The sequence below is a fragment of the Pempheris klunzingeri genome, chromosome 14 (assembly GCF_042242105.1).
Source record: "Pempheris klunzingeri isolate RE-2024b chromosome 14, fPemKlu1.hap1, whole genome shotgun sequence".
NCBI lineage: Eukaryota > Metazoa > Chordata > Actinopteri > Acropomatiformes > Pempheridae > Pempheris > Pempheris klunzingeri.
Window position 1 is genome coordinate 5276150 of NC_092025.1, and position 13761 is coordinate 5289910.

Here is a 13761-nt window from a genome sequence, read left to right on the forward strand (position 1 = left end):
CGTTGGATCACTTTCTGGATTACCACCCTGCCCCACCGCCCAGCCCCTCTGACCTGCCTTTTACTTCTACCTACTCTGCTTGATTACAGTACATGAATGTGTGTGTCTACACAAACATCCTCTTTTAACAGTTCATGTTCCCTCTTCTGTATTCTGTTTACTTATTCTTCTCTCTCTCTCTCTCTCTCTCTCTCTCCAGTTGTCTTTATATGTCAATCCCTTCCTCTCTCTGTCGGTCCCTGTCTCTCTCCTTATTCTTCTCGCCCCATGGGTGTGCAGCATCTGTCAAGCCTGCAATTTCTCTAGCTCTGACTCCAGACCATTTTTGGTGTTTGAGTCTCCCTGTCCCTCTCTCTCCACTCCCTCTATTCAAAGTACTCCAAACTTTCTACTACAACAGTGAAACCCAGTAGAGAAGCATGTCCATGCTCTGTAACAATTTTTCTTTTCCTTTTCCTCTGCCACTTAATTACTTTTTATTACTATCCTTGTTTGCTTGTCTTCCCTGATTTTCCCCTCTGACAGAGCAAACAGGAACCACTGACCTGAATCGTTGCTAGCTGTTGCTGTTACACCGAGTCATGTTTTGAAGAGCACAAATCTCTTATTTTGTCAACTGTCCAAGGATCTTTTTTAGTTCACTTGATATTTTTGTATTCCTGCTGACTCACTCTTCTCACCCCTCTTGGTCCTCCCCATGTCAGGTTTTTTTTCTCACTCACTCTTTTTCAAGGAAGCTGCAGAGATCGTTTCATATCCTCCAGTTCACTGCTTTTGTGTCCGATCCTTTGCTCTCCATCTGTTTATCCATTCTGATTCTCTCTGTCCCTCTGTTTCCTCCTCTGCTGTAGTGTCCGCAGCTCTGTGAGTGTCCTCTCTTCTCTTTCTCCTCCCCAACTTTTCTGTTTTGACTTTTTGAGAGAACTGCCTCCTTTCTTCTCTCTCTTTATAAATACACCACAGCTGCTCACAGAAGTTGAGTGGTAAATACAGTATCTAGAGAAATTACTTGCTGTGAAGGTGCTGCTGTTGGCACTGAAGCATTCAACTTTAGGAACTTCCACCCTGCCAACTACTGATGCATGCCAGGGGAATAGCATGGGTAAAAGAAGGGAAGAAAGCTTGCTCTTTTTGCTGCTGCATGTTTTGTCCTGGTATTTTGTTTGCTTTGAGATAATTTAAGTCTGAACTCCAATTGCCCAGGGCCCTAAGACAGTGATATCACATTTTAAATGTGTGGCCTGTAATTCTAGTTGTTCTAAAGAACAATAAAACTAGAGTAACTGTACATAACATGTACTATATTGTATATATTTTAGCATGTTGATGTAAATAATAAGGGGATATATAATGCATTGACAGACTTGACAGCATAACATTCACATGTGTACGAGCTCTACTTCAAAGGAACCACTCAAATGGAGTTGGCTCTAAAATGTGATGTCAGTAAAGCTATGGGACAATTATTATTAATAATTATTATTATTAAATTTTCTAAATTTTTACTGAAATTGTTCCAGAGGTTGTCTCTGATTCAAACGCTCAGAACTGAGCCTGTTCCAACTGGCATTGCAAAGCTGATGGGAGAGTCCAGCAACCAGGTTAACCAGCAACGCCATCCAACAAACAGACAATACACACCAAGAATACCAACAGTGGAACATGCTCCAAGGGAGAGTCTAACAGTGCTGTAGCCTCTCTGTGGCCTTCCTTAGTGACAGACTTGGAAGTGAACACACTGTCATGTTGATACTGGCCACTGCAGTGCAGTGGACAATCCTCATGAACTATGTAATGTCATCTATGGGATGCTGCAGCTGGGATGAACCTTTACCCAGGTAACGTTTTTGCCATTTTTGTTCCTTTTCTTACATGTTCAACATGATTTATTTACGTATATACATATGGATGAAGAATATATTGTATATATGAAATGTTCTACATTTTCTCACAAACGTCATGATAGCGTTGCTGATATTTCTCAGTGAATCCAGACTGTCAACAATGTGAATGTTGTGTTCAAGGAAGGACTCATGAAGTAGAGTAATAAACATTAATGTAGAGAACATTCATGAATGGTTCACCTGTGAAATCAGGATCAGACGACACAAAATTAACATACAGAATATGGTAAATACACTGCTGTTGCTGCCTGTGCATGTATTCCACGCACCAGTCAATGACAAGTTACAGTGAAGACAACAGCACTACCCCAAATGTGCTAGCACCTCCCACTGGTCAGACCAGAAAATGACTCCTGTGGCTGCAGCAGCAACAAGGGAACACCCCACATATGCGATTAGATGGAATGATCAGCGTTGGTGGATAAAAATAACTTCAGTCTTGTCTGAGTTAACAGCTGGTGCTGAAGTGTCTGATTTGCACACGTCTGGAAACATAACCGTATACTTTACTCCCCGAATATCATAGAAAGTCGTGTTTACTTTGAAATCGTGTTGATTGGAAATGAACTGCCCACAATCCGCTTTTAGCTCCCTATCAGATAGCCTTATCTGGGAGCTTCATAATCTACCAGGGCATCACTACTCCGCTGAATGATGAATAGCTGTAGTTATTTGGGGCAAGCTGCTGGCACTAATCATGATGTCAAATAATCTCCAAGATGGGATGACTGTGATTCAGACAGAACAACTCACCTGCTAACTTGTATGTTTGAGGCCCTGAGCTGCTGCATTCTCACATGTTACATCAAGGCTTTGTCTGTAATTGAAGGTGACACTAAGCCTGTCAGCTTGGACAGCAGGCTTGCACGTCAGTCTGAATGGCCACTGCTGTGTGCGTCACTGGCTGGGACACTGTGAGAAAATGAAGGGATGGGAGGAGAAAAACAGAGGAGGATGGGAGTGGGAGGAGGGGGTGGGAGTGGTGGAAGAAAGGAAGCTGAACCTGAAGGAGGAGGAAAGGAAAGTGACTGACAGCATAGAGTGGCCGACTTTCATAAGGAATAGTCCAGTTTCTTGGCCATCTTTGTAAAAGGAGATATTTGGAGTACCTTATTGTTTTGATCCTCGGGTCCTTTAAGTCTCAGTAAAGATGAGCTGCATTCCTGCCTCACACAGGTAAGCTACATGACTAAATACTCAGTGACTACAGAGACATTTTACACAATGTAACTTCCTGCTCAGCTCTGGCAAATTGTGTGAGTTGTATCATATTCTCAGGGAACAATGGTAAAAATTAGGCCACACTGTGGCTTTGAAAATTGAAAATAATTGATTCAGGAGGCTTCTTATACCTGAATTTAATTAATGGAAACCTTGAAGTGGAAATGGGATTACATACCAACAGCCTGGGATAAACATGCCAATCATTGCTCCACCTGTAACAGCTCACAGCTATACTGCAGGTCAAATTAGCAGTGAAACAGAATTGTATATTGCAGTGTTGTTAAAGTACCCATTGATTTTATCTAAGCCCATATTAGTAAAATAGAAATAAGTGTGTTGGAGACTGGCCAACACAACACTGAAATTACCCATGTGCCCCTTCCCTGTAGATTTCTTTCTCAAATGCTCCATGCTAACATGTCAATGTGAATAGAAAATACAAATATTTATGCCGTAAAAATATAATGGCCTGGTCTGGTCTTTATGTTATTATTTACAGGCAAGTAATCAACTGGACAATCACTTTTACATACATCAACTAAAGAGACCAATTGTCTCTTGATTTCTCCCTCATGATTAATATCTCAGACCTTCTCTCATCCTCCCCCCATCTTTGGAGTTGAGTTGTCACTTGTTGATTAAACCTGTTATGTCATTAAGTGCTTAGATTAACTCAGCAGGATAAACTTATTCCCTGCCCCCCTCCCTTCTCATCCCTATACTCAATACTGCCCACTTTTTTGTATTGGGACATGTCTCTGTGAAACATCCACTTGTCCCTGTGGCGCTGAGCTAAGTTGAAAATCCCTGAGATAAACCTATTCGATTTTAGGTCACACCAGACTTTCACATCTGTACAGCTACAGATTTTTTTAAACTGTGTGGCTAATCCCTGTGCCCAGGGTCAGGTGGAAGCTACACATTTAGACATGTGAGCTGCACAGTGATTAATGTTAATGCAGATTTTCCTTTTCCCTTTACATGTAGAATTGTCAAGTCTAGCAGATAAAGGTTTGATATTAAAAACTGCCAGTAGTCCTCACAGCTGACTATATAGCTCCGTTTGATCAAACTCTGCCCCAGTGACCCCAATACAAAATGCTGTTGTTTCAGTGTGCAGGAAACAGACTGCGCCATCGCCAGGGTTTAGTGCAAATACTTTTGTGGTCAATCTCTCTGACAATCACAACAGTCATACTGTTATAAAATAAACCGTTTGAATCGTATGTATTCTGCACTGTTTAGCTTGTTTTTCCATCATCTTATCATCATCACGTACTCTGAACAAATTTAACTGATCTGGATTTATTTGAAGATATTTTTTTGTCCTACATAAACAAAGCTTTCATCTCAGTGAGCAGTAGATCTCACACTGCTGTAACAACACATCTTGGCTCTTACTTGCATTTTGTGCTTTATTTATAAAATGGTTTTAGTTCCTGATCCTAGTTAATGAGGATCAGCAGATGCTATTCTTATGTGGCTTAAATTCATAGATGAAACCTTCAATTCAGTTTACTGCAGACTTGGTTTCTGTATTCAGTGAAATTCAGTGACCCAAAATGTGTGTGTGTGTGTGTGTTTGTGTGTTTGTGTCTGCAGTATGAACACCATCCTCAGTCAAGTGGAATCTGAACTGGAGGAGAGTCCAGTTCAGAGAAGAGGGAGCAGAGCCTACCAGGTACAGGTCCCACCTTTACTCAGGTGTCTTTTACTTCACTCTATTGCAGTGACCTGCGTTATTTTGCCTTTGAAAATCTAAATGATTTAATATGTCAATGCATACAACAGCATAACTTTCCACTTATTTAAGCAGGTTTGTGCTCAGATTGCTGCTTTAGCAAGGATTTGAAGTGACCCTTGATCTCAAATATGAAGATATATTTTTTTAAATAACCTCAAGTTAGTATTGTTTTTCAATCTCATTACCTTTAGAATGGGAATAAGTATTTAACTAGTTAGTTAGTATCAAGCTTATTTTTGAAGTCCAACCTAAATCATTATATCTCCTCCCTGGTCTAGATCTTCCCTGAAACCAACACAAATGAAGAGTCAGATTCCATTCCTGAAGACTTTCTCTACAGGAGGGAGCGTCTCCCCTCTATAGTTGTGGAGCCCACAGAGCAAAGTGAGCTGGAGAGCGGAGAGCTGCGCTGGCCTCCAAGAAGCCTGATGAGCAACAATATGGAGGAGGAAGACGAGGATATCAGTGGTGATCACACAGAGTGCTCTCTGGATGGAGAGCAGCAGGAGGAAATGGGGGTGGACGATGGGTAAGGCCCACAGCATTATAATCTGTTGAAAGTATGGCTTCACTGGGACAGAAAGTCAAACTATTGTGTGTTTTTTTCACTATCACGGAACTTTAAGGCATCAGTGCAATAAAAACTAGACGATGAATTAAAAATGGAATTCCAGAATTCCAAAGTTTTTGTATCCAGTGTAACACCTGACTGTGTATTTCTATTTTCACTGTTGCAGCTCAGTTGCCAGAAAGTCTTCTATCGGACTGTCCCAGAGTCAACTGTCCCTCTCTAGGCTGACCCCGCCTGCCTCCCCCACCCCCCCCGAGGCTGCCCCACCCTGCCTGAGGAGCTGAATCAGTGCGACCAGTATGGACTGATACCACTGCTCTTCACCTGAACTGTGTGTCACGTTAATGATGTGTAACCTCTCCATGTGTAATTATCCCAGTAAAAGAGAAACCCTTTGGAAGGGTTGAGGTGCTTACACATGTAAAAATATTTGGACTAAATAAGTTCTATTTCACAGAACTAATAGAACACAGAACTGATTCGGGAACTGCTGTTTTTGGATTGATACCTCTAGTTTAAAATATGATGCGATTAACTGCCGCACTTTGTTGCTATGGTATGTGACAGTGTGGCCTGAAGGTTAGCAATAACCCCCCAGGACTTCTTAGGGTGATTTTTTGTCTTTTTTGACACAAAACTCATCCTAAAGCAAATAAGCTTATGATGAATGACTAAATCAGAGCCAGTTTACTAAACACTAGCATGAAAGCTTGGCCCAGGCCCAGCATATCTGTTATGGCTGTTACTGTAGCAATGAGAGCTTCAACTGTGTCATGGAATAACTCAGTCATGACATTAGTGGACCAACAGAAAGGAGAACACCTCCATCATTTTCAGAGACAAAAGACTAAAGACTCTGAGACATCCGTGTTTTATTCCACAATTGAATATTGATAAATAACCGCATTCTTTTTGTCACAGTGTAACATCCTCTTTAATGGAATTAGACCATGATGGGACACTACAGATCTAAATCCAAGCCCTCACCATTTACTGCAGCAATTATAATGACCTTATTTTTGCATACATGTGTGCGGGCCCTTTATAATAAAAACATTAAAATGTAGTCAGGGAAGTCACATTATTGTCAACCAGAGTACTAATGATTACTTACATAACATAATGTATATAGACTGTTACATAACATTTACATGTTACACAATATGTGTTTAGCTCATATCCATTTTGTGCTGAAATGCTGCTGGATATATCAACAGCTTTATATACAGACCCACTCCTGTTTACAAAAATGCATGACTGCTTTGTTGAAAACATCGGTCCTAATTGTTTTTGTAACCTACGTTTTTTGTCGTGTTGCTTTTTTCCTCCAGCTCAAAGGAGACAACAGAAATGCAGACATTTCTAAATTACTTCAAAAGATTTTACTACATTTTCTCTGCATCCTGTCCTAATAATGCCTGCTTTGTTGATGAGAATTCCTGATTATGAAGAAACATTATTGAATACTATTTTACATGCTGCTACAGTTCCAGATGGACAAAGCCGAATGAGAATTGAATCCAGAGCTCTTTTGCTCCTGATATGACAAACATAAAGAGAAGAAACCAGTGTAGAACTTTTGTATTGACTATGTTGAGAGCTCTAGGCCCATGTTCACCTTTCCTTTATGTAAGGCCAAGTCAGTCTGGATGGCTATTGTACAAGAATAAAGATGTATTTATATCCACATGGTTCTCATGCAAGTGCTTTTTATTAATAACTACACTGAGATGTGCAGAAAGAGCTTTCGCTTTTCAAACCATAAAGTCCTGTACCAGTGAACCTGGATAGACAAACATACATACAAAAATGAATACTATGCAGGCAGAAACAGCTTTAGCTGTGCCCATGGCTGTATTGTCCCGTCTTGCTAGCAGTCAACTAGCAGATAGCTGGATAGATCACACATGTCCAGATATTTCACAAAATCATCAAAATTATTTCTTTTGTTTTTAAATGTGCATAGTCAGGATTTTCTCACTGCTAATTCAGAGTAAAGTAGAGAGTAAGAGAAGGGAGTACAGAGCAGAAAACACACTCAACTGTCTTTTAAAGCTGAAGTATGAAGACATGTGTAGTTCCTTGTCAGCACAAAAATGACACTTTGATGTTACAGCAGACAACTAACCCCGAGGGAGTAAACAGCAAGCATACGAGGTGTCTCTGCCAATAGCACTCATCAACACACACCGTACATACAGATAGCCTCGCATAAAGAGCAACACAACAACATTATGGGAAATCACAAAGAGAAGTACAACAACATTAAGGGAAATCAAGCATAAAACTGGATCAAACAGGTTATAAACTCTTGAGGCACTGATGTTTCATTGAATCAAAGATCTGAAAGAAAGACCTTCAGATTGACAACGCTGCCACAATACACAAGAAATAGCTTTTTCTTCCTCTTACGACTCCCTGGTTGGTTGCTGTGACTTACTGCTTAAAAATTCAAATAGGTCTGTAGCCACTAATTTCACCTCAGTGTTTACTAGAGGGGCCATAAACCCCTCAAAATAAAAGACCATATCAAGTTACACCAGCGACCATGAGGTTACACTGTATGGCCTCTAGAGGGGAGAAGAGCAACAGAAACCACTGCTATGAACTCCAGTGAAAATAGTGACGCTGCTTAAAGAATAGTGTAATGATCCAACACAAGGATGTGTGGAGAATACTTTAAGCATGGATTACTATTTCCACACTTTTAAATGCAGGAAAATATTTGTTATTTAGCGGATTCATGTCTGTGATACAAACCTACATCTTATATTCATAATTTTTGGAAATAAAAAAACAGTGGAATCAAACTATTCTTTATTCTGCTGAGAATGTTGAAGAACATTCTTCAAAGGAAAGTCGTGGATTTGGAGCAACGCTTTGTTTGTACATGGACTCTATAATAACAGCTGACTGTGGTTCTGTGCATTTTCATATAAATGAACCTTTTATTGGGCAGCTAAGCAGACATATAACAATAAATCTCAAGTAAGATATACACTGGCAGTACTTTCTATTTGTCAGAAAAGTCCAGCCCTGTGGTCGACCCATCACCACCGATGACAGGCAGCTTCAAAGTTATGCTGACGATGTGCTGCTTTTTTCATGTTGAAAGCATCCATCAGGAAAAACACAGACTGAAACAATGTTCAATGTCAGAGCAGGAAAGTGAACCACAAGAAAGTTTCATGACTATTTATGACTATGTTACAAGAAAGGCTCACCAGTAATCATAAACCTGGTGCACAAGGGATGATGTAATGTTTTATACTGTATTTGACATTTCATTCCTTACTTTTCCCTACAGAATTACGTGATATCTCCATAGTCAGCAGAAATTACAAAGACTCCATACACACAGAGACCCTGTGAGACTGAAATGAGAAACCTTGCAGGATGCAAATTAGATTTTCATTGCTCACAGACAATATCTGACATTTGACCATATGTAGCAATAATACCATATAGTGTGGCCAGCTTCCAGCCTAAAATTTGTCTGTGTGTCTTGCATTTATCAGCGCTCAATGTAAAGCCTTGGTCGGGGGTTGGGGGGACCCAGGGGAGAAGCTGTCAGAGGTTGGTTGACATTTCCCAGGGATTGGAGAAACTACACTGACAGTGAGCCATACTCTTTGTCTCTCTTTTTCAAACTTTCTCTCTTTGTCTAATCTGATGCTTCTGTCGTCCCCACAGGACTTTGGCTGTTTTTATATTATTGCTAGACTAAACATCAGCCTCCACTGCTGCAGTCTGTACAAAGCGAGGCAACAAACCCATCTGTGAAAGTCAGTATTTCAGAGACAGATATGCTAGTAAATGATGTTGACTTTGAGGACACATGTCTACAAGCACCACCTTAGATCTTTTTTGAAACTTTGGGCCTCAAACGTACTCAGTTGTGATGAACTGGAACTTAAAAACAAAATCCCCAAATTTCTGAAAGGGAGAAACAAGCTCTGTGTCCAAAGAATGGCCAGACTAGCTGAAATACCTCCATGTGTCTTTTCCAAAGGAAGAAGACGGTGGCATTGTATACTCACTGACACTTTGGCTTAACACAAAGTCGTTTTCTAGGGCATGTTGCTGTGTGTAAGTTGCAACTTGCTCTTTTCATCTCAATATCATGAAATTACATATTAAGGACTGTATGTTGTGAAGTAGTTGTGGTTCCTCCTTAATTCTGTCTAAAATACCCAAGCAGACGTGCTCATGTTTTATGATCATTGTATGGAAACATACTCTAAATTCCTAAGCAAGGCTAAACAATTTCTAAAAGTTAGTTAAGTTTAGTTTATTCACCTTCTTTTGCCAGCTAGCAGTAACATACCTACAGTGCTGCAAATGGGTCCTACATCCAGGACATGGTCAAACCACACACCTCTGCCCATGCACTATGCCAAGAGAAAAGTTTGGATTTCAGGCTGATAATGTTTGATGTACGATAATTAACACTGGGTGAAGACATGACATCAGTAAAGAAATGTTTAGCAATGGCAGACTATATGTGTGAGTGAATAACCTCTTATTATTCTCAGTGAGAAAGAAAATGATGGAGAAGAAAATGTGCTGAATTTGCCTTCCTGCTGCTTTGTCTATAGCAGACTAAAAAAATTTGCTTCCAGAGATTTGAAATGTGAGTGAACTGAGTAGAAGTAAGGACAAATCAAAGAGGATGGAGGGTAAAAAAAACAGGTCAATCACTCTGTATCCCTACAAGTGCCAAAAATAAAAGCCCCTCTGTCTCCTCTCTCACCATCACCCTCTCTGTCTGGCTAATCAAAGCCAGATGTATCTGCACAAGGCCTTCGCTCAACCTCCTCCCCTTTTTCCCCTTCCCTCCCTCCCTCTCTCACCATCTCTCTGTTACTCTTTCTCTGTGTGAGTTTCCTCCTCGAGCTCAGTGCCTCTCTGTTTTCCCATTCGTCTCCTCCTCCTCCTCCTCCTCCTCCTCCTCCACCCTTGCCTCTCTCCCCCTTGCTCTCTGGCAAAGCAGGAAATACTACAGGTTCCCGGCCCTGAAGGGAGCACATTTCTTCTAACCACTAACAGATGGAGGGATGAAGGAGGGAAGCAATGGACATGAGAGTGAAAGGATAGCAGTTTGGAACATGTCGGTAATACTGAGATAGATGATAAAGAGCTTCCAGTTTTGCAGAAGTGAGAGGTTAGGTTCTTTCTCGCTGGTACATTGGTGGCTTTTATGAGCCGTCCTTCCTCTTCTTTTCTGTCCTCTTTTTCTCTCCTTTCGCTCTATCCCTCTTTTCCACTTTGATGAAGTGAGGCATCTGGAAAAGAAAACTAATGTAATAAAGCAGCCCAGCCCATAGAAATCCCCCTGTGCTCTCCTTTTCTCTGGTGCACAGACATATCCATTCAGTAAATCTTCCTACATGAGAGCAGGCCTTGGAGTGTAATGGATGAGTAGGCCCTGAGTGTGTGTGCTGAGAAAGGACTGTGTGTGTGTGTGTGTGTGTGTGCTGTTTATATTGTATATAGGTTTGTATTAGAAAAGGTGATGTAGTATCAGCTCAAGCTCTATAACTCTTACAGACAGAAAAAGGTACAAGCTGTAAATTATATAGCAATAGTATCACTAGCACTAGTAGTGGTAGGGCAGTAATAGAGGTAGAGAGAGAGAGAGCGAGAGAGAGAGACAAAACAAACAGCAACCAAGATAATAACAGCAACTATAGTACTGATAATAATCCTAACCCTGGGGCCAGAGCAGGCAAAATAAAATCAAATTTTCATATTGCTGGCTAATGTAGGTATGGTCGGAGGTCAGAGGTCATTAAAATTATTGTGGTGTTGGTGTGCAATTATGGTATGGAATCAACCGCTGGCTGTCGAGGTGGTGCCCGGCAAACAATGTGGGCTTCATAGTCTTTCTGTGGAAGACCTGGTCTGATTAAAAGATACGGCATCCATACCACTTTGGAAGGAGTAGCTCTCTTATCTAGAAGCTTGGCTGAATTTATTAGCCCCAAAACTTGACAATACAGAGTTGAGACCGGGAGGCAGAGCTGCGGTCCTACACGCTTCTCTGCGCTTCCATTGGAACAGTTATCAACCCAAAACCACATAGAGACTATGTCCACCCCCCGACCAATTAAAACATTTAAATCTATTAAGTCAAAAGTAAACAGAAGAGTTATGCATAAAAATCTATCAAAATTAATACCACTACTGGCAAAGTTAAACAGGATAGGAGAGTTAAATGTGGACTTTTAAACATCAGATCTCTGCCATTCAAAGCTGTATTAGTAAATGATCTGATATCACACCATTATATTGATTTATTGTGTCTTACTCAAACCTGGCTGCACCTTGAAGAATATGCTGTCATTTAATGCTGACATTATTAGAGACTCTGGATGAGGAGGTGGTGTTTCAGCCATTTTCAACTCTAGCTTATGAATCAACCCTGGACCCAAACTTAATTATAACTCAACTGAAAGCCTTGTTCTTAGTATTTCAAACCCAACCTGGTAAACGTTAAAGTCAGTTCTATTTGTTCACTCTCCTGGCACGAATTTCTTTCTGAATTCTTAGAGTTTCTATCTTTTTTTACTTCTTAGCACAGATAAAGTAATTATGGTAGGTGACTTTAATATCCATGATGATCATGATGGTCTTAGCGCTGCTTTCATCTCATTATTGGACTCAACTGGCTTCTCTCAGGCTGCTTTAACCACACCCTTGACCTTATTCTGGCATATGCCATTGAAACTGATCATTTAACAGTTTTTTTCATAAAACTCACAAAAATTTTAGCCAATCATTACCTGATAGTATTTGATTTCCTATTACTGGACTGTGTGCCATTCAACAAAAATATCCTCACTAGATGACGAAATTTAGGGAAGCGATTCCATCACAATTTAAACTAATGCCATGTCTCAATACAATAGAAGACCCCTATGCTAATCCTAGCCCCTCCCAACTTGACTATCAATCAATCAATCAATCAATCAATCAATCTTTATTGATATAGTGGCAATTCATAGCAGCGTTATCTCAAGACGCTTTCCATAAAGAGCAGGTCTAATTAAGAGAGAAACCCAATGATCCAGGAATTCAAAATTAAGGATTCAAGAATTCCCACATGAGCAGCATCAGATATTATATTAGGCAACAGTGGCAGGAAAAACTCCCCTTTAACGTGAAGAAACCTTGAACAGAATCAGGCTCAGAGGTGGACGGCTTTCTGTCAGGGTCTGTGTTGGGTGGAGGTTGGACAGAGAGAGAGAGAGAGAGGCAAAGCAAACAGCAACCAAAATAATAACAGCAACTATAGTACTGACAATAGGAATACGACTAATAATTAGCAATATGGTAGCAGTGAAAAACATGAAAATAGTTAATGTATGAATAATGATTAGCAAGACTAGACTAGACTAATATTAGTAAAAAGTGGTGGCGGCCGACGATCCGCAGCAGTGATTCATGGAAGCCAGAGAACTGTAGCCAGGAAAACCATGATCACGATCCACAGGAACCTGAGAGATGAGAAAAGCACAGAAAGGCTCCGGGGAAGATACCAAGTTAGTAACAGACTTAAGGGACATGAAGCATAAGGATGGAGAGGAAGAGGAGAAGAGAGGAGCCCAGTGCATCATGGGTAGTCCTCCTAGTCTAGGCCTATAGCAGCATAACTAGGGGCTGGTCCAAGGCCTGAGCCAACCCTTAACTATAAACTTGATCAAAAAGGAAGGAAACCCAAACTGGAAGGAGATTCCACAGGCTTGATAGTTGAAAGCTCTACTTTTGCACTACTTTTGAGGACTTTAGGAACCACCAGTAGACCTGCATTCTGGGCACGCAGGGCTCTAGTGGGGTAGTACGGTATGATTTCTTGAAGATGTGATGCAGCCTGACCATTAAGTCACTGGTAATTATCTGTTTGATAGTGCTGCAGGTTCACTGCTAATGTCACTCGACTCCATCAACCTTCTAAAGAAAAGAAAATTTAAAAAAAGAGACAATCTCCTTGGTATAATTCCCATACCCACAAATTTAAGCAAATTTTGCAAAAACTGGAAAGGATATGGTATGCCTCAAAAATGGAAGAACAAAAAAATCTGGCAAGATAGTCTTAAAACCAATAGGAAGGCCCTCTGTAATGTCAGAGCTGCCTCATTAATAAAAACAGCCCTAGGTTCCTTTTCTGCACATAAGCCAGACTGACAACGAGCCAGAACTCTATTGATGTAATGATAGGTGTATTACCCAACTATAGATCTATATCCAACCACACCTTTCTCTCCAAGATACAAAGCAGTAGCCAATCAGCTGTGTAATTTTCTAAATACCAATAG